This window comes from Ambystoma mexicanum, chromosome 13, assembly GCF_040938575.1.
Source record: "Ambystoma mexicanum isolate Mex_15411 chromosome 13, UKY_AmexF1_1, whole genome shotgun sequence".
NCBI lineage: Eukaryota > Metazoa > Chordata > Amphibia > Caudata > Ambystomatidae > Ambystoma > Ambystoma mexicanum.
The window spans coordinates 806,051,021-806,077,136 of NC_090938.1; positions in this window are offsets into that span (position 1 = coordinate 806,051,021).

Consider the following 26,116-nt stretch of genomic DNA (forward strand, 5'->3'; position numbering starts at 1 on the left):
GGTGGGTTCTGCTGGGTGTCAGCATAGGCCAAGTTCTGCTGGGTGTCAGAGAAGGTGGCTTCTGCTTGGTGCCAGAGAAGGTGGGTTCTGCTGGGTGTCCGCGTAGGCCGGGTTCCACAGAGTGTCAGCATAGGCCGATTCTGCTGGGTGTCAGAGAAGGTGGGTTCTGCTGGGTGTCAGAGAAGGCCGGGTTCTGCTGGGTGTCAGCGTAGGCCGGGTTCTGCTGGGTGTCAGCGTAGGCTGGGCTCTGCAGGGTGTCAGCATAGGCCGGGTTATGCTGGGTGTAAGTGTAGGCTGGGGTCTGCAGGGTGTCGGCACATGCCAGATCCTGCAGGGTGTCAGCGTAGGCCGGGTTCTGCTGGGTGTCAGCATAGGCCGGGTTCTGCTGGGTGTAAGTGTAGGCTGGGCTCTGCAGGGTGTGAGCACATGCCAGGTCCTGCAGGGTGTCAGCGTAGGCCGGGTTCTGCTGGGTGTCAGCATAGTCCAGGTTCCACAGGGTGTCAGCATAGGCCGGGCTCTGCAGGGTGTAAGTGTAGGCTGGGCTCTGCAGGGTGTCAGCACATGCCAGGACCTGCAGGGTGTCAGCGTAGGCCGGGCTCTGCAGGGTGTCGTCATAGGCTGGGTTCTGCAGGATGTCAGCATAGGCCGGGTTCTGCTGGGTGTCAGAGAAGGTGGGTTCTGCTGGGTGTCAGCGTAGGCAGGGTTCTGCTGGGTGTCAGAGAAGGTGGGTTCTGCTGGGTGTCAGCGTAGGCTGGATTCTGCAGGGCTTTAGCATAGGCCGGGTTCCAAAGGGTGTCAGCATAGGCCGGGTTCTGCTGGCTGTAAGTGTAGGCTGGGCTCTGCAGGGTGTCAGCACATGCCAGGTCCTGCAGGGTGTCAGCGTAGGCCGGGTTCTGATGGGTGTCAGCATAGGCCAGGTTTTGCTGGGTGTCAGCATAGGCTGGGCTCAGCAGGGTGTAAGTGTAGTCTGGGCTCTGCAGGGTGTCAGCACATGCCAGGTCCTGCAGGGTGTCAGCGTAGGCCGGGTTCTGCTGGGTGTCAGCGTAGGCCGGGTTCTTCTGGGTGTCAGCATAGCCTGGGCTCTGCAGGGTGTAAGCGTAGGCTGGGCTCTGCAGGGTGTCAGCACATGCCAGGACCTGCAGGGTGTCAGCGTAGGCCGGGCTCTGCAGGGTGTCAGCATAGGCTGGGTTCTGCAGGATGTCAGCATACGCCGGGTTCTGCTGGGTGTCAGAGAAGCTGGGTTCTGCTGGGTGTTAGAGAAGGTGGGTTCTGCTGGGTGTCAGCGTAGGCAGGGTTCTGCTGGGTGTCAGAGAAGGTGGGTTCTGCTGGTTGTCAGCGTAGGCCGGGTTCTGCAGGGCTTTAGCATAAGCCGAGTTCCACAGGGTGTCAGCATAGGCCGGGTTCTACTGGGTGTAAGTGTAGGCTTCGCTCTGCAGGGTGTCAGCACATGCCAGGTCCTGCAGGGTGTCAGCACATGCCAGGTCCTGCAGGGTGTCAGCGTAGGCCGGATTCCACAAGGTGTCAGCATAGGCCGGGTTCTGCTGGGTGTCAGCATAGGCCGGGTTCTGCTGGGTGTCAGCATAGGCTGGGTTCTGCTGGGTGTCAGCGTAGGCCGGGTTCTGCTGGGTGTCAGCATAGGCTGGGTTCTGCAGGGCTTTAGCATAGTCCGGGTTCTGCTGGGTGTCAGAGAAGGTGGGTTCTGCTGGGTGTCAGAGAAGGTGGGTTCTGCTGGGTGCCAGAGAAGGTGGGTTCTGCTGGTGTCAGCGTAGGCCGGGTTCTGCTGGGTGTCAGAGAAGGTGGGTTCTGATGGGTGTCAGCGTAGGCCGGGTTCCACAGGGTGTCAGCATAGGCCGGGTTCTGCTGGGTGTCAGAGAAGGTGGGTTCTGCAGGGTGTCGGCATAGGCCGGGTTCTGCAGGGTGTCAGCGTAGGCAGGGTTCTGCTGGGTGTCCGCATAGGCCGGGTTCTGCTGGATGTCAGCATAGGCTGGGTTCTGCAGGGTGTCAGCGTAGGCCGGGTTCTGCAGGGTGTCAGCATAGGCCGGGTTCTGCTGGGTGTCAGCGTAGGCCGGGTTCTGCTGGGTTTCAGCATAGGCTGGGTTCTGCAGGGCTTTAGCATAGGCCAGTTTCTGCTGGGTGTAAGAGAAGGTGGGTTCTGCAGGGTGTCGGCATAGGCCGAGTTCTGCAGGGTGTCAGCGAAGGCTGGGTTCTACAGGGCTTTAGCGTAGGCCGGGTTCTGCTGGGTGTCAGCAGAGGCTGGGTTCTGCAGGGCTTTAGCGTAGGCCGGGTTCTGCTGGGTGGCAGCATAGGCTGGGTTCTGCAGGGTGTCAGCGTAGGCTGGGTTCTGCTGGGTGTCAGCATAGGCTGGGTTCTGCAGGGTGTCGACATAGGCTGGGTTCTGCAGGATGTCAGCATAGGCCGGGTTCTGCTGGGTGTCAGAGAAGGTGGGTTCTGCTGGGTGTTAGAGAAGGTGGGTTCTGCTGGGTGTCAGCATAGGCAGGGTTCTGCTGGGTGTCAGTGAAGGTGGGTTCTGCTGGGTGTCAGAGAAGGTGGGTTCTGCTGGGTGTCAGCGTAGGCTGGGTTCTGCAGGGCTTTAGCATAGGCCGGGTTCCACAGGGTGTCAGCATAGGCCGGGTTCTGCTGGGTGTCAGCATAGGCTGGGCTCAGCAGGGTGTAAGTGTAGGGTGGGCTCTGCAGGGTGTCAGCACATGCCAGGTCCTGCAGGGTGTCAGTGTAGGCCGGGTTCTGCTGGGTGTCAGCGTAGGCCGGGTTCTTCTTGGTGTCAGCATAGGCTGTGCTCTGCAGGGTGTAAGTGTAGGCTGGGCTCTGCAGGGTGTCAGCACATGCCAGGACCTGCAGGGTGTCAGCGTAGGCCGTGCTCTGCAGGGTGTCAGCATAGGCTGGGTTCTGCAGGATGTCAGCATAGGCTGGGTTCTGCTGGGTGTCAGAGAAGGTGGGTTCTGCTGGGTGTTAGAGAAGGTGGGTTCTGCTGGGTGTCAGCGTAGGCAGGGTTCTGCTGGGTGTCAGAGAAGGTGGGTTCTGCTGGGTGTCAGAGAAGGTGGGTTCTGTTGGTTTTCAGCGTAGGCAGGGTTCTGCTGGGTGTCAGAGAAGGTGGGTTCTGCTGGGTGTCAGAGAAGGTGGGTTCTGTTGGTTTTCAGCGCAGGCCGGGTTCCATAGGGTGTCAGCATAGGCCGGGTTCTACTGGGTGTAAGTGTAGGCTGGGCTCTGCAGGGTGTCAGCACATGCCAGGTCCTGCAGGGTGTCAGCGTAGGCCGGGTTCCACAAGGTGTCAGCATAGGCCGGGTTCTGCTGGGTGTCAGCATAGGCCGGGTTCTGCTGGGTGTCAGAGAAGGTGGGTTCTGCTGGGTGTCAGAGAAGGTGGGTTCTGCTGGGTGCCAGAGAACGTGGGTTCTGCTGGGTGTCAGCGTAGGCCGGGTTCTGCTGGGTGTCAGAGAAGGTGGGTTCTGCTGGGTGTCAGCGTAGGCCGGGGTCCACAGGGTGTCAGCATAGGCCGGGTTCTGCTGGGGGTCAGAGAAGGTGGGTTCTGCAGGGTGTCGGCATAGGCCGGGTTCTGCAGGGTGTCAGCGTAGGCCGGGTTCTACTGGGTGTCCGCATAGGCCGGGTTCTGCTGGATGTCAGCATAGGCTGGGTTCTGCAGGGTGTCAGCATAGGCCGGGTTCTGCTGGGTGTCAGCGTACGCCGGGTTCTGCTGGGTGTCAGCATAGGCTGGGTTCTGCAGGGCTTTAGCATAGGCCAGTTTCTGCTGGGTGTAAGAGAAGGTGGGTTCTGCAGGGTGTCGGCATAGGCCGAGTTCTGCAGGGTGTCAGTTTAGGCTGGGTTCTAAAGGGCTTTAGCCTAGGCCGTGTTCTGCTGGGTGTCAGCATTGGCTGGGTTCTGCGGGGCTTTAGCGTAGGCCGGGTTCTGCTGGGTGTCAGCATAGGCTGGGTTCTGCTGGGTGTCAGCATAGGCTGGGTTCTGCAGGGTGTCGGCATAGGCTGGGTTCTGCAGGATGTCAGCATAGGCCGGGTTCTGCTGGGTGTCAGAGAAGGTGGGTTCTGCTGGGTGTTAGAGAAGGTGGGTTCTGCTGGGTGTTAGCGTAGGCAGGGTTCTGCTGGGTGTCAGAGAAGGTGGGTTCTGCTGGGTGTCAGAGAAGGTGGGTTCTGCTGGGTGTCAGCGTAGGGTGGGTTCTGCAGGGCTTTAGCATGGGCCGGGTTCCATAGGGTGTTAGCATAGGCTGGGTTCTGCTGGCTGTAAGTGTAGGCTGGGCTCTGCAGGGTGTCAGCACATGCCAGGTCCTGCAGGGTGTCAGCGTAGGCCGGGTTCTGCTGGGTGTCAGCATAGGCTGGGCTCAGCAGGGTGTAAGCGTAGGCTGGGCTCTGCAGGGTGTCAGCACATGCCAGGTCCTGCAGGGTGTCAGCGTAGGCCGGGTTCTGCTGGGTGTCAGCGTAGGCCGGGTTCTTCTGGGTGTCAGCATAGGCTGGGCTCTGCAGGGTGTAAGTGTAGGCTGGACTCTGCAGGGTGTCAGCACATGCCAGGACCTGCAGGGTGTCAGCGTAGGCCGGGCTCTGCAGGGTTTCAGCATAGGTTGGGTTCTGCAGGATGTCAGCATAGGCCGGGTTCTGCTGGGTGTCAGAGAAGGTGGGTTCTGCTGGGTGTAAGAGAAGGTGGGTTCTGCTGGGTGTCAGCATAGGCAGGGTTCTGCTGGGTGTCAGAGAAGGTGGGTTCTGCTGGGTGTCAGAGAAGGTGGGTTCTGCTGGGTGTCAGCGTAGGCCGGGTTCTGCAGGGCTTTAGCATAGGCCGGGTTCCACAGGGTGTCAGCATAGGCCGGGTTCTGCTGGCTGTAAGTGTAGGCTCGGCTCTGCAGGGTGTCAGCACATGCCAGGTCCTGCAGGGTGTCAGCATAGGCCAGGTTCCAGAGGGTGTCAGCATAGGCTGGGTTCTACTGGGTGTAAGTGTAGGCTGGGCTCTGCAGGGTGTCAGCACATGCCAGGTCCTGCAGGGTGTCAGCGTAGGCCGGGTTCCACAAGGTGTCAGCATAGGCCGGGTTCCACAAGGTGTCAGCATAGGCCGGTTCTGCTGGGTGTCAGCATAGGCTGGGTTCTGCTAGGTGTCAGCATAGGCTGGGTTCTGCAGGGCTTTAGCATAGGCCGGGTTCTGCTGGGTGTCAGAGAAGGTGGGTTCTGCTGGGTGTCAGAGAAGGTGGGTTCTGCTGGGTGTCAGAGAGGGTGGGTTCTGCTGGGTGTCAGCGTAGGCCGGGTTCTGCTGGGTGTCAGTGTAGGCCGGGTTCTGCTGGGTGTCAGCACATTCCAGGTCCTGCTGGGTTTCAGCGTAGGCTGGGTTCTGCAGGTGTCAGCATAGGCCGGGTTCTGCTTGGTGTAAGTGCAGGCTGGGCTCTGCAGGGTGTCAGCACATGCCAGGTCCTGCAGTCAGCATAGGCCGGGTTCTGCTGGGTTCTGCAGGGTGTTGGCATAGACCGGGTTCTGCAGGGTGTCAGCATAGACCGGGTTCTGCTGGGTGTCAGAGAAGGTGGGTTCTGCAGGGTGTCGGCATAGGTCGGGTTCTGCAGGGTCTCAGCGTAGGCTGGGTTCTGCAGGGCTTTAGCATAGGCCGGGTTCTGCTGGGTGTCAGCACATGCCAGGTCCTGCTGGGTGTCAGCGTAGGCCGGGTTCTGCAGAGTGTCAGCATTGGCTGGGTTCTACTGGGTGTAAGTGTAGGCTGGGCTCTGCAGGGTGTCAGCACATGCCAGGTCCTGCAGGGTGTCAGCGTAGGCCGGGTTCCACAAGGTGTCAGCATAGGCCGGGTTCCACAAGGTGTCAGCATAGGCCGGGTTCGGCTGGGTGTCAGCATAGGCTGGGTTCTGCAGGGCTTTAGCATAGGCCGGGTTCTGCTGGGTGTCAGAGAAGGTGGGTTCTGCTGGGTGTCAGAGAAGGTGGGTTCTGCTGGGTGTCAGAGAGGGTGGGTTCTGCTGGGTGTCAGCGTAGGCCGGGTTCTGCTGGGTGTCAGTGTAGGCCGGGTTCTGCTGGGTGTCAAACACATGCCAGGTCCTGCTGGGTGTCAGCGTAGGCTGGGTTCTGCAGGTGTCAGCATAGGCCGGGTTCTGCTTGGTGTAAGTGTAGGCTGGGCTCTGCAGGGTGTCAGCACATGCCAGGTCCTGCAGTCAGCATAGGCCGGGTTCTGCTGGGTTCTGCAGGGTGTTGGCATAGACCGGGTTCTGCAGGGTGTCAGCATAGACCGGGTTCTGCTGGGTGTCAGAGAAGGTGGGTTCTGCAGGGTGTCGGCATAGGTCGGGTTCTGCAGGGTGTCAGCGTAGGCTGGGTTCTGCAGGGCTTTAGCATAGGCCGGGTTCTGCTGGGTGTCAGCACATGCCAGGTCCTGCTGGGTGTCAGCGTAGGCCGGGTTCTGCAGAGTGTCAGCATTGGCTGGGTTCTGCTGGGTGTAAGTGTAGGCTGGGCTCTGCAGGGTGTCAGCACATGCCAGGTCCTGCAGGGTGTCAGCGTAGGCCGGGTTCTGCTGGGTGTCAGCATAGGCCGGGTTCTGCTGGGTGTCAGCATAGGCTGGGCTCTGCAGGGTGTAAGTGTAGGCTGGGCTCTGCAGGGTGTCAGTACATGCCAGGACCTGCAGGGTGTCAGCGTAGGCTGGGCTCCGCAGGGTGTCAGCATATGCTGGGTTCTGCAGGATGTCAGCATAGGCCGGGTTCTGCTGGGTGTCAGAGAAGGTGGGTTCTGCTGGGTGTCAGAGAAGGTGGGTTCTGCTGGGTGTCAGCAAAGGCCGGGTTCTGCTGGGTGTCAGAGAAGGTGGGTTCTGCTGGGTGTCAGAGAAGGTGGGTTCTGCTGGTTGTCAGCGTAGGCCGGGTTCCACAGGGTATCAGCATAGGCCGGGTTCTGCTGGGTGTAAGTGTAGGCTGGGCTCTGCAGGGTGTCAGCACATGCCAGGTCCTGCAGGGTGTCAGCGTAGGCCGGGTTCTGCTGGGTGTCAGCATAGGCTGGGTTCTGCAGGGCTTTAGCATAGGCCGGGTGGGTCTGCTGGGTGTCAGAAAAGGTGGCTCCTGCTGGGTGTCAGCGTAGGTCGGGTTCCACAGGGTGTCAGCATAGGCTGGGTTCTGCAGGGTGTAAGTGTAGGCTGGGCTCTGCAGGGTGTCAGCACATGCCAGGTCCTGCAGGGTGTCAGCATAGACTGGGTTTTGCAGGGTGTAAGTGTAGGCTGGGCTCTGCAGGGTGTCAGCACATGCCAGGTCCTGCAGTGTGTCAGCATAGACTGGGTTTTGCAGGGTGTAACCTTAGGCCAGGTTCTGCTGGGTGTCAGTATAGGCCGGGCTCTTCGGGGTGTCAGCATAGGCTGGGTTCTGCAGGATGTCAGTATAGGCCAGGTTCTGCAGGGCTTTAGCATAGGCCGGGTTCAGCTGGGTGTCAGAGAAGGTGGCTTCTGATGGGTGTCAGAGAAGGTGGGTTCTGCTGGGTGTCAGCGTAGGCCGGGTTCCACAGGGTGTCAGCATAGGCCGGGTACTGTTGGGTGTAAGTGTAGGCAGGGCTCTGCAGGGTGTCAGCACATGCCAGGTCCTGCAGGGTTTCAGCGTAGGCCGGGTTCTGCAGGGTGTCAGCATAGACTGGGTTTTGCAGGGCTTTAGCATAGGCCGGGTTCTGCTGGGTGTCAGTATAGGCCGGGCTCTGCAGGGTGTAAGTGTAGGCTGGGCTCTGCAGGGTCTCAGCAGATGCCAGGACCTGCAGGCTGTCAGCATAGGCTGGGTTCTGCAGGATGTCAGCATAGGCCGGGTTCTGCTGGGTGTCAGAGAAGGTGGGTTCTGCTGGGTGTCAGAGAAGGTGGGTTCTGCTGGGTGTCAGCAAAGGCCGGGTTCTGCTGGGTGTCAGAGAAGGTGGGTTCTGCTGGGTGTCAGAGAAGGTGGGTTCTGCTGGTTGTCAGCGTAGGCCGGGATCCACAGGGTATCAGCATAGGCTGGGTTCTGCTGGGTGTCAGCATAGGCTGGGTTCTGCAGGGCTTTAGCATAGGCCGGGTGGGTCTGCTGGGTGTCAGAAAAGGTGGCTCCTGCTGGGTGTCAGCGTAGGCTGGGTCCTGCAGGGTTTCAGCGTTGATAGAAACTCAATAATACAGATAAACCCAAGTCATTCAACAGTTTTTGTGTCTAACTAAGGTATTGCAATTTGACATTACAAGATAGGTGAAAACATTCATCATTAAACAAATCACATGAGATCAAATTCACAGTTCATGCCTCTTGGGCTCAGGCAATTCAGTAGGTCAATCCAAAAAATCTCCCTTTGTAACAATTGTTTATGCACCCCCCCCCCCCCTTGGACCTACTTGCACTTGTTCTAGGATGATGCATCTCAATTTGGCAATCGAATGTCTTGCTTCTACAAAGTGCATTGACACTGGTGATCTCAGGTTTTTAGTCCGAATGTTCGACTTATGTTCAGTCCATCTCAGTTTTGCCTTCCTCATAGTGATCCCCACATAATAGAGCCCACAGGGACATTTGAGAGCATAAACAACATTGGTTGAATCACAAGTGCAAGAGTGTTTAAGTGTGACAGGTTTACCTGTATGTGGATGTGAGATTGTGTTGCCTAGCAGGATGTTACTGCAGTGCTGGCAGTTGTAACAAGGTTGTGTTCCTCGATGCTGTATGGCCATTGCCTGGTCCATTTGTGTCTCAGCTTGAATCAGGCTGTTCCTGAGAGCCCTACTATTTCTGTATGCAAAGATAGGAGGTTGTTGAAAGAGAGATTGTGTTTCAGGGTCCATTTGCAGCATAGGCCAGTTCTTCTGGATGATACTCCTAATTATTCTGCTTTGGATGGAATATGTGGTCACGTATACCATAAAGTCGTCTTTGTTCTTAACTTTAGGCGTAAGCAGGGTATCTCTCTCAATATTCACCACCTTTTCCTCAATTCTGGAGATGGATGCTGGATTGTATCCCCTCTCCCTGAATTTGTGAGCCAGGACCAGTGATTTTCTCACATACTCTGACTCCTTTGAGATATTCCTCCGATAGCGTAGACATTGACTTAGTGGAACGCTCTCAATTGTCCTGTGCGGGTGAAAACCTGTTGCCAATAAGATGCTGTTCCTGTCTGCTGCCTTAGTGAATATCCTGGTTTCAAGATTCGCTCCTTTGATATAAATTTCCACATCCAGGAAGACGATCTTTGATTTGCTGGTTTGAGTGGTAAACTTGATTTGTGGGTGCATTCTGTCCATCATTGAAAAGAAATCCGCCAGCTCATCCTCCGGGCCAGACCAGATACCAAATACATCATCAACGTATCTTACCAAGATGGTAAGGTGGCGTAGCCATCTTGCCGAGGTCAACACATGTTCGTTTTCTAAGTAGTACATGTATGTGTTAGCATATGCCGGAGCCATGGTTGCCCCCATGCTGGTGCCTGAGAGTTGCAGGTTATATTTATCTTGAAACCTGAAAAAATTGCTCATGAGCACCAACTTGAGTAATGTTAAGACAAAAATGTTGTCCCCTTGGCAGTTGTCTGACCTCAACAAAAGCCATTCAACTGCTTCAAGGCCCGCTTCATGTACAATGATAGTGTACAGAGACGTGACGTCCATTGTGAATAGGATAGCTCTTCCATTCACAAAGTGCACCTCCCTAAGTTTTTGAAGAAAGGGTGTTGTGTCCTTAATATATGTCGGAGTCTCCTGTATAAGGGACTGTAAGATCTTGTCAAGGTACCTTGCAAGTGGTTCAAGCAGGCTGTCTGTTGCCGCTATGATCAGTCGTCCGGGTGGGTCCAATAGTTTCTTATGAATCTTGGGAAGAATATATATCACTGGTGTGATAGGATGTGTCTTTTCCAGGAATTTGCGAGTTGTTTCAGAGATGACCTCTCTGTCTTCTGCCTCATCCAATGTTTCCTTGATCAGCATCTTCACTTTCTCTGTCGGATTATAATCAATTTCTTTTTAAGTTTCTTGATCCGCCAGTTGTCGTTCCACCTCCACGATGTATTTAATCTTGTCCATTAGGACCAGGTTGCCCCCCTTATCTGCTGGTTTGAAAATAATATCTTTGTTATCCAACAGTCGCTGTGAAGTTCCCACGTCCCTTGGACTTAAATGGGAACTTCTTAAACTGATCCAACACTGTTCTTTTCAAATGCATTATCCTAGAACAAGTGCAAGCAGGTCCCCGCTCGTGTGAGTGTGATTAGATCCAGCTCTAATTCTTCTTACATACATGATTATGCTGTATGTTTGGTCTTTTTCAAGCAAACTGTTTCTATCTATGTTATTTTTGATCCTTTCATTCATTGAACTTCAAATTAAAACCCACATCTCCATTCTTAAATCCTGCAGTTCGTATCCCTTGTGACTGACCACTCAACAGTCTACCCACACCCGGGGCGAAGAAATTGCCTTTGGACCGGGTGAGTGGTGTTAACAGTATTCTACTGACTTCCGAGAGTCCAGAATCTTATGTACCTATGAGCTGAGAGTTGTCATTTTTGCTTTCAATGCAGGTTGAGGTGATTCTCCTATTGCTTCAACAATAAGGTTAGTGGCTTAGATTAATACTTACCATCCCTAATCACTAGTAAACCTCTTAGAGCTAATTAGTTTATGTTTATCCCTTTAGGATAATCCCCAATTACTCCATGAAACCTTACACATCCTGCCCTGAAGATGGATTCATCGAAATCCGAAACACGTTAGCGCCTTTGAACATTTAGGAGTGTTTAGGACGAAATATTGAGCAGAAGGAATTTTACTGCTCATGTCTATGTACACATATACTATGTTGTTGAACTGTGAATTGGTTATGTTGCTTAATACTTAAATTCAAACTGAATATGGTTTTTGTGAGCAAATCTACAGCTCGGAATTTGATACTGTATCCAATTGTATTTTTGAATGTTGAACTTATACCAATCTATATTGTACACATTGATGGTCTAATAGTGTCATTTATATTTATTCATTGTGTTACATACAAAAATATATGTTGTCTACTGTTAGGCAGAAACCTGTGCAGTTCCTTCCGGGACCACTGCAAAAGATTTAAGACCACAGGTGTTTGGCAGTAAACCCACTTGGTAGCCGTCTGCACCACACAGATTCACTTGGTAGCTGTGGCTGAGCAGTCAGACTTCCCTCAAGAAGAGTTAGGCAGTATGCAGAGTATTCACAGTAGGTCAAGAGCACACAATAGAACAAGTAAGCACTGACCAGGGCTTGGTGTAAAAGAGATATAATTATTTATTTATTTAAAACCACATCTAGAAAAACACACAGGCACTAATAGTAAGCAATTCAGAAACACGGTCACTAAAAGATATACACTCCCTTAAAAGAATATTAGACAAGTCTTAAGTAAAGCCCCACTTATTTTCAGACAGCGGTGAGTGCTTAACGTAGATGGCACGCTAATAGTTTGTTTAAAAAGGGGAGAGAAAAGCGGCAAACAAATTGAAACAGATCCCAACACTTTTACAAGAACAGAACAAGAGAGGAAGGCAAAGTAAAACCGTGAATTTCAGAGTCAGTAGGCCAGATCCGCTTTAAGAGGATCGAAACGAAATGTGTCCAAGGTCACACAGTTGCAGTGCACAAAAGTCTTGTAAGGGTTCAAAAAGGAGTTGGATCAAAGAAAGGGACCAGTTAGAGGGTCAAGGCGGCCAGCCCAGTCCAAAAGGTTAAGGGGTTATTATTACCTTGTAGCAATCTTTAGAAAGGGAGGCCTGGCGGACACGGTACCTTAAAGTGGTGAGAACCCTCCAGCGGGGGCAGTTGTTCCTGGCAGCTGGTGTGAGTCAGTGCTTTGTCCGGGGGAAGAGAAGATCTCGTCGTGGAGGAAGACAGGAGTCCGTTGCACTGCCAGGGAAGAAACCAGCCGCGGAGTTTCTCAGGTACAAGGAGCGGTCCGTTTATTCGCGGTTCAGTGGTGAGTGGCTATCCGGCCGCCGGGGTGCTTGGCATGGGCAGTTCGACCACAAACCGGGCTGGGGTGGGAAGAAAGAAAGGAAACTGGTTGTGCCCACCAGTCAGGGGAAGAAGCCTCTCCAGCCGGGAGATCTTCTCTGTCGTCGGGAAGTGGTGAGTCGGTTCTGCAGGGCTCCACCGGTGGTGTCGTCGTGGTAGGTTGGCTCAGCTTCTCCCTCGTCGGATTCTCAGGTCCTGTGGTGACTTCTGAAGTTCCAGTCCCCAACGCCCTGCTTTTATGCAGCATACCCCCATTCACTCAGCCTAGCTGTCAATCAAACATGCTAAGTGGTGAGCCGGCCGGATCACCACTTGGGCCAATCACACAAGAGTGTGACTTGAGTTACCAAGGTAACTCAGTCCAGGGTGCCTAAACCCCCTCCCACACCCCCTGTGGTACCCAGACAGAGTGGCACCACTTTTGGAGGCTTCTGTGGAGAAGCCCGCCAAAAAGTGTAACAAAGGGCTCAACTTGGGTTGGAGTCACAGAAGAGAACACAAACGCCATTTTAGAATCGAGTCCTGGCAAAAAATACCAACCGGCGAATTAATATTAATTAAATAAACCTGCGGTATGTTCGAGGCTATGAGAATTAAATAATTAAAGTTGGTAGCCTCGAACAATGGGAAAATCCCATAGGAAAATATTTGCGGTCGAATATAACAAGTATTTTCCACTGCCACCAGCCAAAACTCAATCAGGGGGGACGGAGACGTGCCCCCTCGACTAACAGACCCCGGGGCAATCAAATTGCCCCGACCAGTACGTCCACAATATGATGGTTTGTACTGGTTTCTGTTAATAATTTGGGACTAGTAAAGCCAATGGTGACTTGACATGCCCTGGGAGACAGTAGTCAGTCCCAGGGTATGGAGTCTATGGTGGGGTGTCACTATGACACCCCTGTGTTACTGCACGGAGGGTGCTGTGTAACACACATAGTAAAAACACATGAGACCCAATGTAGTAAAGGACCCCATAGCCCATAAAACACATTACCAGTCAAAGGAACACCATAAATCATGTCCAAGAGTGGGAGAAAAAGAGTCTCACTCTTGGCAGGAGGAAAAAACAAACTCCAGAAATCCAGCAAAGCTGCTGGGGGACTCACTAGGTTAGGAAATTCAGCCTAAAGAGAGAATTCTCCCCAACATCTACCTGTATCTCGTACGGTCTTGGTGGCTCTTGACTATGCTCGATCAGGGGGACTTTTTTTTCCTGTTTGCTGCACGGATGTGCCTCATCTAATGAACAAAAGAGATTTATATTTGATATAATTAAGTGTATTATACATACACGCGTGTGGATTGCGGCTTCCATCATTTTGGAGACCCCTCTTCATAACCGGTCATAAATATATCTGGCACTGTGTCCCATTTGGAGTGCAGCATAGGGCTATCGGTTGGCAACACCCGGTGTTTGTTCTGTGTTTTCTTGTTTCGGATCTCGAGTGGCCTCGAGGTTGACCCAGCTGCACCTGAAGTGTAATTAACTAACCAATTGAATTAACTAGAAGGAGGTTTCTACTCTATCTTTATCTTACAGAACATTTAGTTACTTGTTGTTGTGCATCCCCTCGCATGCTTTTTCTGGGTTCTGCTTGTTGTCAGCGTAGGCCGGGTTCCACAGGGTGTCAGCATAGGCCGGGTTCTGCTGGATGTCAGTATAGGACCGGCTCTGCAGGTTGTCAGCGTAGGCTGGGTTCTGTAGGGTGTCAGCGTAGGCCGGGCTCTGCAGGGTTTCAGCGTAGACGGGTTCTGCAGGGTGTCAGCGTAGGCTGGGTTCTGCTGGGTGCCAGTAAAGGCCGGGCTCTGCAGGGTGTCAGCGTAGGCATGGTTCTTTAGGGTGTCAGCATAGGCCGGGTCCTGCAGGGTTTCAGCGTAGGCCGGGTTCTGCTGGGTGGTAGTATAGGCCGGGCTCTGCATGGTGTCAGCATAGGCCGGGTTCTGCAGGGTGTCAGAGTAGGCCGTATTCTGCAGGGTGTCAGTGTAGGCTGGGCTCTGCAGGGTGTCAGCATAGGCCGGGCCCCGCAGGCTGTCAGCATAGGCCGGGCTCTGCAGGTTGTCAGCGTAGGCCGGGTTCTGCAGGGTGTCAGCGTAGGCCGGGCTCTGCAGGTTGTCAGCATAGACTAGGTTCTGCAGGGTGTCAGCGTAGGCTGGTTCCTGCAGGGTTTCAGCGTAGGCCAGGTTCTGAATGGTGTCAGAGTAGGCCAGGTTCAGCAGGGTGCCAGCGTAGGCTGGCTTCTGCAGGGTGTCAGTGTAGACTGGGATCTACAGGGTCAGCGTAGGCTGGGTTCTGAATGGTGTCAGAGTAGGCCGGGTTCTGCAAGGTTTCAGCCTAGGCCGTGCTCTGCATGGTGTCAGCGTGGACCGGGTTCTTCAAGGTGTCAGAGTAGGCCGGGCTCTGCAGGTTGTCATCGTACACAGGGCTCTACTGGGTGTCAGCAGATGCCGGGTTTTGAATGGTGTCAGAGTAGTCCAGGTTCTGCAGTGTGTCAGCGTAGGCCGGGTTCTGCAGGGTGTCAGCATAGGCCGGGTTCTGTAGGGTGTCACCGTAGGCCGCATTCTGCAGGGTGTCAGCATAGGCTGGGTTCCGCAGAATGGTGTCGGAGTAGGCAGGGTTCTTCAAGGTGTCAGCGTAGAACGGGTTCAGCAGAGTGTCAGCGTAGGCTGGGTTCTGCAGGGCTTTAGCGTAGGCCGGGTTCTGCTGGGTGTCAGCGTAGGCTGGGTTCTGCAGGGTGTCAGCATAGACTGGGTTCTGCAGGGTGTCAGCGTAGGCTAGGTTCTTCAGGGTGTCAGCGTAGGCCGGGTTCTGCAGTGTGTCACTATAGGCCGTGTTCTGCAGGGTGTCGGCATAGGCTGGGCACTGCAGTGTGTCAGCATAGACTGGGTTTTCCAGGGTGTCACCATAGGCCGGGCTCTGCAGGATGTCACCGTAGACTGGGTTCTAAAGGGTGTCACCATAGGCTGGGTTCTGCAGGATGTCACTGTAAGCTGGGTTCTGAAGGGTGTCACCGTAGGCTGGGATCTGCAGGATGTCACTGCCAGCTGGGTTCTGCAGGGTAGCAGCATAGACTGGGTTTTGCAGGGTGTCACCGTAGGCTGGGTTTTGCAGGGTGTCAGCATAGGCTGGGTTCTGCAGGGTGTCACCGTAGGCTGGGTTCTGAAGGGTGTCATGGTAGGCTGGGTTCTGCAGGATGTCACTAAGCTGGGTTCTGCAGGGTAGCAGCATAGACTGGGTTTTGCAGCGTGTCACCGTAGGCCGGGTTCTGCAGGGTGTCACCGTAGGTTAGACTCTTCAGGGTGTCAGTTTAGGCCAGGTTCTGCAGGATGTCACTGTAGGCTGTGTTCTGCAAGGTGTCAGCATAGGCTGGGTTCTGCAGTGTGTCAGCATACACAGGGTTTTGCAGGGTGTCACTGTAGACTGGGTTCTGCAGGGTGTCAGCATAGGCTGGGTTCTCTGTAGGGTTTCAGCATAGGCTGGGTTTTGCAGGGTGTCAGCGTAGGCCAGGCTCTGCAGGGTGTCAGCGTAGGCCGGGCTCTGCAGGTTGTCATCGTACACCGGGCTCTGCTGGGTGTCAGCAGATGCCGGATTTTGAATGGTGTCAGAGTAGTTCAGGTTCTGCAGGGTGTCAGCGTAGGCCGGGTTCTGCAGGGTGTCAGCATAGGCCCGGTTCTGCAGGGTGTCAGCATAGGCCGGGTTTTGCAGGGTGTCAGCGTAGGCCGGGTTCTGCAGGGTGTCAGCATAGACTGGGCTCTGCAGGGTGTCAGCGTAGACCGGGTTCTGCAGTGTGTCACTGTAGGCTGTGTTCTGCAGGGTGTCAGCATAGGCTGAGCTCTGCAGGTTGTCAGCATAGACTGGGTTTTCAGGGTGTCACCATAGGCCGGGGTCTGCAGGATGTCACCGTAGACTGGGTTCTAAAGGGTGTCAACGTAGGCTGGGTTCTGCAGGATGTTACTGTAAGCTGAGTTCTGACGGGTGTTGTTAGGGAGAATTATCCTTCTATGGCTAATTTCCTTCACCTAGTGAGTCCCCAAGCAGCTTTTGCTGGATTTCTGGAGTTTATTTGTTCCACTTGGTAAGAGTGTGAGCCGTTTTCCCACTCCTACATGTGTTTTGCCATGTGTATTTCTATTGTTTGTGTGATCCTGGGCTCTGGAGCACACCACTCCATGAGACCCACTTTTTGTGTGTGTTACACAACACCTTCAGTGCAGTAACACAGGGTTGTCTTTTAGACTTCCCACTGACGTTTTCAGAAAAGAGTGGAGTCAACAGCTACCCTTGTCATTGACACTCTGGTAGGATTCTTTTAGAAAAAACAGTGAAGCTAATTTAGCACATATCGATCAGCTCTTAACATGAACACAAGAAAGTTAGGTTCTTTACAAACATAAAAAGTTGTGATTTATAAAGTTATCAAAAACAGATGTTTTAAAAACAGCGACATATGCCATCCTTGGCACAGAAGAACAAATTACTCCACCTGGTAACGTTCTTTCGATGGGATGTTCCTGCGACGTATTCCTTATCTATGATATTTGTATCTCCAGCTTGCTGGCCTCGGAAACATTTTTTCCCAGTAGAGGGCGTTGTGCGTCGACGTCCGTCGAGTAGGTGTTCCTCGACAGCCACTGTATCGACGCCGACGTCATCATGCCTATAAATGGCCACGCGCAGCGTCCGTTGCTCAGTACCGTTTTGTAGAGTAAGGTAGTTATTGCATGAATGGTTACTACCCTTGAAGGAGCGTAAGCTGCAACCACAAGGGAAATGTTACTGCGGGGATGGATGGGAGGGGCGATAAGGAATACGTCGGAGGAACATCCCATCGAAAGAACGTTACCAGGTAAGGAGTAACTTGTTCTTCGAAGGGATTGTGTCCTCCGACGTATTCCTTATCTATGATAGACTCCCATAGCAGTGGTATGTGATTGGAGGCGGGAGTAAGAGATGCCCTATTACTCTTTAAGAATGAACAGAGTGTAACACAGCTTTGCCAAATCTAGTCTCTTGACTAGAGGAGGAATCCAGGCTATAAAATTTGGTAAAGGTATGTGCGGACGACCATGTGGCAGCCGCACATATGTCTCTAATTGGTACCCCTCTTTGAAGAGCTGAGGAGGCTGCGATACCCCTGGTCGAATGAGCCCTTAGATTTTGAGGGGGCTCTTTCCCTGCCAGTTTGTAGCATTCCAGAATGGCTAAAATAATCCATCTGGAGATGGTTTGTTTGGTTATTGGTAATCCCAATGTATGTCCTGCGTAACCTACAAAGAGTTGGTCTGCTTGTCTAATTTTAGCAAGTCTAGTGATATAAAAACTCAAGGCTCGCTTAGGGTCCAGCCTGTGTAGTCTCTCTTCCTCTTTCCCCGGATGGGGAGGAGGATAGAATGAAGGTAAAGTAATCTTCTGAGTAATGTGAAATTCAGAAACTACCTTTGGGAGGAAGTTAGGCTTCACCTGTAGAACGACTTTGTCCTTGTGAAAAATTGTATGAGGAGGTTTACAAGATAGGGCTTGTATCTCGCTAACCCTTCTAGCAGATGTTAATGCTACCAATAAAACAGTTTTGAGGGTGAGAAACTTCAATGAACAAGAGTGGAGTGGTTCAAAAGGAGCACCCTTTAGGAAGTTTAAAACTAGATTTAAGTCCCATAACGGAACTTGGAATGGTCTTGGAGGGTAAACATTAGTTAAACCTTTCAGGTATTGTATTACCAATGGAATTTTGAAATACGATGGCTCCTCTGTAGTGCGCTTAAAGATCGATAACGCTGCGAGATAGCCCTTAATAGTGCCAACTTTAAGGCCTGAATTTGCCCAATAAAGTAAGAAGGATAACACCGCAGGTGTACCACATGAAAAGGGTTCAATATTCTTTTCTCTGCACCAGCTGCAAATTTATTCCAACAGCAGCGGTATAGAGTTTTAGTTGCTGGCCTTCTGGCCGAAAGCAACACCTCCATGACGTCATCTGGAAGGTCCCAATCCTTGTACCTCAACCTTTCAGATACCAAGCGTGAAGGTTGAGGGTCTTGATGGCTGGATGGAGAATCTGACCTCTCTTCTGCGAGAGAAGATCCTCTCTGTACGGTAGACGAATTGGAGGATGGATGGACATGTCCAGAAGGTCCGGGTACCACGTTCTCCTGGCCCAATCCGGGGCAATTAGGATCATGGTCTTCCAAAACCTTCTCAACCTCCTGATCATTTGAGGAATGACAGGGACCAGAGGAAACGCGTACAGAAGTGGGAACTCCCAATCCACTACGAACGCATCTCCTAGAGCTCCTCTCGGGGGATATTCCCTTGAGCAAAATCTGTCGCACTTCCTGTTGATATTGGTGGCGAACAGATCCACTTGAGGGGTTCCCCAAAGGGCGAAGATCTCTTGAAGGACTTCCTGAGCTATCTCCCACTCGTAGGAGACTGTGTTCTGCTTGCTCAGAGCGTCCGCTGTCAAGTTCTTCTCTCCGGCTAGGTGAATTGCCGATAGAGAGATTCCTTCCTGAATTGCCCAAAACCAGACCTGCATCGCCTCTCTGCACAGTGGCAGTGACCCTACGCCTCCTCTTTTGTTGAGGTAGTGCATGGCCACTGTATTGTCCGTCATTATCAGGACGTTTCTACCCCGTACAGACGGCAGAAAAGCCTTCAGTGCCAGTCCGATGGCTCTCAGCTCCAACAGGCTGAAGTGTAGTCTGGACTCCGATGGAGACCAACGACCGCTGATGGTCAAGTCGTTGGCATGGGCTCCCCACCCCGTGAGTGAGGCGTCTGTGACTACTGTTATCTCCGGCCATGGTTGCCAAAACAGTTCTCCTTTCAAGATGTTCTCTGGAGAGGCCCACCATTGAAGGTCGTGGGCTACCTTGTCCGGAATCCGGAGGAGATCTGTCATCCTCCCTGAGAATTGTGACCACTGAGTCCTCAGTGCCCACTGAAGGGATCTCATTCTCAGGCGAGCCTCTGGCACAAGGGATATGCAGGATGCCATGAGGCCTTGCAACCTCAAAAAGTCGTAGGCTGGGAGACGTTGGGCATTTTGAAACCTGGTGACCATCTGCAGAATATCTTGAGCCCTCACCTCTGGTGGTGAGGCTTTTCCCAGGGACGTGTCCAGGACTGCTCCAATGATCTGGAGTCTCTGTGATGGTATCATCTGTGACTTCTTTAAATTGAGGGAGAAGCCCAGCTTGTGAAGGAAGTGGCAGACATAATCTAGTTGGATCCGAGCTTGTTCCGAAGAAACTGCTCTGATCAACCAATCGTCCAGGTAGGGGTAGACGTGAATCCCTTCCCTCCTTAGACGTGCAGCCACAACTGACATTAGCTTGGTGAAGACCCTCGGGGCGGAGGTCAGCCCAAATGGCAGAACTCGAAGTTTGATAATGAGTGTTGCCAATTGCGAACCTCAGTTACTTCCTGTGCTTGGGATGGATTGGCACATAGAAATAAGCATTCTGAAGGTCCAGAGATACCAACCAGTCCTGAAGCTGAAGGGTCTGAAGGATCTGAGAGAGAGTTACCATCTTGAACTTGTCCTTCCTGAGGAACTTGTTCAATTCTCGTAAGTCCAGGATGGGTCTCAGTCCTCCGTCTTTCTTTGGTATGAGAAAGTAGGGGGAGTACCAGCCCTTGTTCCTGTCCGCTACAGGTACCGGTTCTATGGCACCTTTCTCTAGCAGGTCTACAATTTTCTGCAAGAGGAGCGGATCCGGCACTTTCAGAGAGCTGTTCCCCGGTGGATGGCTCTGAGGGATGCGTAGAAAAGGCAGGCAGTAACCTTGGGCAACTGTCTCCAATGCCCAAGCATCTGCCGTAATAGCCTGCCATTCCGTCAGATGGTGAGTTAACCTGTCCCCTACAGATGTCTTGTGATGGGAGACCTCAGAGTGGTTTGGGAGCGGCTGATGCAGTTGCCGAAGGTAAAGCGGCTCCTGCTCCTGCTGATGCGGCTTTCTTTCCTTTACCCCGTCCACCACGGGTAAATATTCCTTGGCCTCTTTGAGCCGGCCGTCCTCTGCCTCTTCCATATGAGGAATAATAGCGAAAGGACCTTCCTCTCCAAGAGGATCCTGAGGGACGAAAATTAGTTTGGCGGATTGCAGCCTCTAGTGACTTGGCTGCTGCTTTAGATGTTTGCAGTTTTTCCAAACTGTCATCCGCCTTCTTACCAAACAGGGAAGAGCCGTCAAAGGGCATATTTAAAAGTCTGGCCTGTACGTCAGAAGCAAAGCCGGACTTTCTCAACCATGCATGCCTGCGGATTGTGGTACTTGCCGCCATGGCCCTGCTGATACTGTCAGCAGAATCAATGCCAGTTTGAAGGGACTGACAGATTGCATCTTTACCATCTCGGATATTTAAAAATGCGTCCCCTTCTCCTTCCGGTATGCAGTCAGCCGCTGATGAAGCACACTCTCAAAGAGTGTGGCTGAACCTAGCGAGCGTACAAGTCGCATTAACAGATTTTAAAACCATGCTACAGGCCGAGAAGACTTTCTTAGCCATGGCATCATATTTTTTATCATCCCTATCCTGTGGAGCAGTGGGGTATCAGATGTACTGCCTGATGAAGTTGCAGCCTGGACCACCAGACTCTCTGGAGTAGGGTGCTTAGATAGGTATTCAGGGTTAGCAGCAGATACCCTATATTTTGCTGACAACTTCTTGTTAACCGCAGGGACAACTTCAGGAGTTTCCCAGTTAGTTAAAATCTTTCTTTTTAAAGCAGAATAAAAGGGAACCACAGGATCCTCCTGTGGACCTTTATCCAGAATATCTGTGAGGTCATCCTGTTGAAAAACAGGTGAAGGCGCAGACCAACCCATGAACTCCATAATTCTTGACATTAGGGTTCTATAAGGGGTTTCAGCATGTTCCCCTGGGTCTGGTTTGACAAATTCCACTTCTGGGGAAGTGTCTAGGCCACTTGCTTCCTGTAATGCATCTTGAAGGTCTTTCAACCTTCTTTCCTCAGAGGCAAAAGTCTCTGGTTCAGGTGATGTGGTCCTCTGCAGCCCAAAAGGCCTTTCTTGATCAGAATCTTCCCTTTCTTCCTAAATTGAAGTTAAGGGGGGATGATCTGGCCTGTGAAATGGTATAAAACCCATCTCTAAAGCAGAGGGAGCCATCCTCAGTGGCCTTGAAAAGGTCGATGTCGTCGACGCTGATGTACAAATCCTCGAAGGCGCCAACAAAGGCGTCGAGAAAACTGGAAGAGGCCTCGAAGAACTTGAGAGGATCGGAATCCTGCTCGAGGATGTCGACAACGTTCTCAACGTCATGTCGGAGGCTCTCGGTGTAACCGTTGGCTGTGGAGTAGCCGTGGGTTTTTCTTTTATCGGCATCGATGTTGGCGTCGACGCCGGTGTCGACTCGATCGACGGATGCGTCGAAGAACCCTTCGATAACGGCGTTGATGGCGCTGATCTATGCTTCGAAGGGGCTTTCGACGATGGCGTCGAAGATGCTTTACTTCCCGATGGCTCATGGCGCTTTCAGGGCGACTCTTTCGCCGGGTGCTGCGACTCGCGGCGTTTAGATTTTTTGGGCTTTTCACCCGGGGTATCACCCTCAGCTGACTTCGAGGGGGTCGAGGCCACTTTCTCGAAGACGCTTAGCATCTTTTTTCTGAATTCCTCCCACTCAGCCTGAGAGCTGTGTTTTGTGGGGCAATTTACTCTTTCAGGGGAACTAGAAGACGACGACAAAGGAGATCTTCTACGTCTCTTTTTTGAGTGTCTAGACCTCGACGAGTGGTGGGAGCCACTTCGAGACCTAAACCGAGAATGCTTTCGACGGTGAGGAGACGAATGTCTCGACTCTACCGCGGAAACATTCGAGGAAGTTAAAACTGACTTACCTCTCTCAAGCTTCCCCTTACGCTCCTTCAAGGCTTTCGCCGTCATGGATAGGCATTCCTCACACTCCGAACACTGGTGTTTGATTCCCAGACACCACAAACAGATCCTGTGAGGATCCGTCAACGACATTTTCTTCCCACAGTCTCGGCATTTTTTGAAACCGGACCGAGGAGTCGTCGGGACGGAGGAGGAAGCCATCGAGTACGAGTCGGTTTTCTCAAGGAAATATGAATATATTTCGACTGACGAACTGAGCAACGGTATTCCGAGGCACACGAAGCGCGGAAAAACGGAACTGAGCAACGGACTCTGCGCGTGGCCATTTATAGGCATGATGACGTCGGCGTCGATACGGTGGCTGTCGAGGAACATCTTCTCGACGGACGTCGACGCACAGCGCCCTCTACTGGGAAAAAGAAATTCCGAGGCCAGCAAGCTGGAGATGCAAATATCATAGATAAGGAATACGTCGGAGGACACAATCCCTTCGAAAAACATTTCATATACATACAAATCATGCAATGATTGTGCATATAGGTGGGCTAGTACATCAATGGTGACTGTGATTACATGTACTGCTAATGTTGGGGCAGTACGTAAAAATTGTCGATACACATCAAGTTCAGGTGTTTCTAGTATGGTGAGTAGATGGAGCAGCCAGCGGTGGAGAGTGTAGAACCTGCTGGTGGATGCACCGAACTGTCTTCAGGACTGGGGGAACTTGGAGCACAGGAGTGCTTGTTAAGTGCCAGGCACCTAGGGTAGTGGGAGCGTCATGGCTGGCATAGTTTAGTAGGGAGCCAGATACTGGGTGAATCGCTGGCAAGTGGATTGGTCCGTGAAATGGACCCAAGGTCTCTGGTCTGGTCGTAGAATTGGGACCCAGGAGGTACTAGATGAGAAGATGTCTCTATCTAGAGCGCGGAGTGAAGCCGCGGTCTCTGCAATCGAGCTGTGTCGGTAACTGGCGGTGGTGTCTGATGCACGCGCACCACCGTCAGTTACCGACACAGACATCTTCTCATCTAGTACCTCCTGGGTCCCAATTCTTCGACCAGACCAGAGACCGTGGGTCCATTTCACAGACCAATCCACTTACCAGCGATTCACCCAGTATCTGGCTCCCTACTAAACTATGCCAGCCATGACGCTCCCACTACCCTAGGTGCCTGGCACTTAACAAGCACTCTTGTGCTCATAAGTCCCCCAGTCCTGAAGACAGTTTGGTGCATCCACCAGCAGGTTCTACACTCTCCACCGCTGGCTGCTCCATCTACTCACCATACTAGAAACACCTGAACTTGATGTGTGTCGACAATTTTTACGTACTGCCCCAACATTAGCAGTACATGTAATCACAGTCACCATTGATGTACTAGCCCACCTATATAAACAATCATTGCATGATTTGTATATAAAATGTTTTTCTGTGCCAAGGATGGCATATGTCGCTGTTGTTAAAACATCTGTTTTTGAAAAATGTACAAATCACAACTTTTTATGTTTGTAAAGAACCCAACTTTCTTGTGTTCATGTTAAGAGCTGATCGATATGTGCTAAATTAGCTCCACTGTTTTTCTAAAAGAATCCTACCAGAGCGTCAATGACAAGGGTAGCTGTTGACTCCACTCTTTTCTCAAAACTTTTGCCTTACCCTCTGGAGTCAAGCCCCCTTCGAAAAAAGAGGGTTCCCTGCCTTATCTCATACACGACTTCCCACTGACTCTATTTTTCTTTTTGCCCCGAACTCTCTTGTGGTAACTCAGGTGCTAAGTGTAGGTTTACCCCGGTAACATTTCTTCCCGCGGATACGCGAATCTTTAGTAAGACCGAACTGTCATTACTGTCAAAAAGTGATTGAAATGTATTTCCGGTAACGTCTTTTGTTTCATAACACCGGTCCATAAAATCACAGGGTACTTACCTTGAGTTGTTCTGCACAAGGGGAATTGGTTGTATGCAGTGTATTTGAAGTGTGGTTTTATTTTACTAGAAGTGAAGTGTTTTATGAACAGATGGTTTAAAAATAAATGTACTCATATTTTTTAACCAGAAACCTTGAGTCAGTGTTTGCTTGGGTCACAGTAATTGTAGTCCTTTGTGTAATCTCTACTACTGCTCATTTGCTCTTGAGATAAGTCTGGCTGCTCAGTCACCGCTACCACTCTTTCTGTGTAGTACAGGCTTGTACCGAAGGTGAACTTGTACTACCACTTGTAGTCTTAATTCTGTGCAGTGGCCCCTAAGGGCACTGCACAGGATTCTGCCTAACAGGTGTCACCGTAGCCTGGGATCTGCAGGATGTCACTGTAAGCTGGGTTCTGCAGGGTAGCAGTATAGACTGGGATTTGCAGGCTGTCACCATAGACCGGGGTCTGCAGGGTGTCAGCATAGGCCGGGTTTTGCAGGGTGTCACCGTAGGCTGGGTTCTAACGGGTGTCACTGTAGGCTGGGTTCTGCCGGGTAGCAGCATTGACTGGGTTTTGCAGGGTGTCACCGTAGCCCGGGTCTGCAGGGTGTCACCATAGGCTAGGCTCTTCAGAGTGTGGACCCCTGAAGGTTTACCTAGGATATGTTTTGCAGGCTCTTGAACAGGCCTATCTGCCCATCAAGGCAAGTAAATGTCAAATTGGTTAGAGCAAAGTGATCTACCTCAGACATGAGGTAGGAGGGGTGAGATAAGGCCATTGCCTAGCAAAGTACAAGCTGTACAGAACTGGGCCACCCCTACTACTCAAACCCAAGTGAGAGCCTTCTTAGGTCTACCACAGAACTTCATAGAGAACTATGGGACCATAGCGTCTCCCTTGAATGTGATCTCCTCTCCAAAATTCCCTAAAAAGGTCAGATGGAATGAGGAGTGCAATCAAGCCTTTGAAGGCCTGAAGAAAGCACTTTGTCAAGCACCAGTCCTAAGAGCTCCTGACTACCACCAACCCTTCATTGTACAAACTGATGCTTCTAATGCAGGTATGAGATCATTCCAGGAGTGGATTAAATCCTCCTGTCCCTTGGTCTGGGCGGGGGTGGGGGGGAGGGGGCGAGTGTTAGGGGGAATTCTCATTTATGGCTAATTTCCCTCACCTAGTGAGTTCTTCAGCAGCTTTGCTGGATTTCGGGGGTTTATTTTTTCCACCTGGTAGGAGTGTGAGCCTTTTTCCCACTCTTACAAGTGTTTTGTCATGTGTATGATCTTGGGCTCTGGAGCCACACCACTCCATGAGTCCCACTTTTGTGTGTGTTACACAGCACCTTCAGTGCATTGACACAGGGTTGTCTTTGAGATTTCCTACTGACTCCATTTTTCTGTGGCTGACTACTGTCCCCCAGAAACTATATAGTCACTTTAAACTACAGACCCAGTACACCCCATTTTACATGGAGTATTGGAAAGCGTTCATTCCTACCCCTTTTTGTCTGTGCCTCTCAGAGCCTTCTTCTGCTCTCTTAACATTTAGTCTTGGCTGGTGGAAGTGGTATCTACCTTAACTTTTCTGCCGCGATTATACCATATAAACCTGGTACTGTTTTAGGCTATTATATTAGCCTCGAACTTCAACCCGCTTGACCAAATATTTTTTATTTCGGCTCCGGTCGGGATTAGTCACCATTTGTTTTTGTTAAAGTCCTTCTTGTGTTTTACTTTTCGCGCCAAACCAGGTTTGCCTTCTTTGTTCGCCGACCTTTGGCAGGCTTCTGTCCAGAAGCCCTCCTTTGGTGTCTGAGTGTCTAGGTGGGTTGAATGTGAGGGAGGGGTTTAGTTACCCCCTGCACAGGTTCTCCTTGGAGACCCAAGTCGCACTTTGTGTCGATTGGCTGAGGTGGTTGTCTAGGCCGGACAACTCCCCTGCTGAGTGATTGACAGCCAGGCTGTGTGAATGGGGGACTTTGGAATAAAAGGCAGGACTCTTCGGCTGGAAGTCAGAGTCGTCACTGGAACTGCAAAGAACCGAAGAGAAGCGGAGAAGAAGACGGCTGCTGCAACTACCGAGTCCCGGTGAAGCCCTGCTACAGTCCTGAGCTATCTACCCTTCGACGACCAGAGAAGATCCAGTCCGGGGTCTTCTTCCCTTGAGCTTGGTGGGATCCACCAGCTCATCTTCCACAGCCAGAGGATCCTCTCCGTGGTCGAAATCGCTGCACACAGCTGTAGTGATCTGGATAGCCATCTGAAGAGCCTCTCCGGTTTTAAAGGAGCGCACCTTTTATTCACTGTTGTTTCGCTGCTGCTGGCCTCATCCCTGGGTAGTGTAGATCGCTCCAGACGTCCTCCTTCTTGTCTCCACGACTG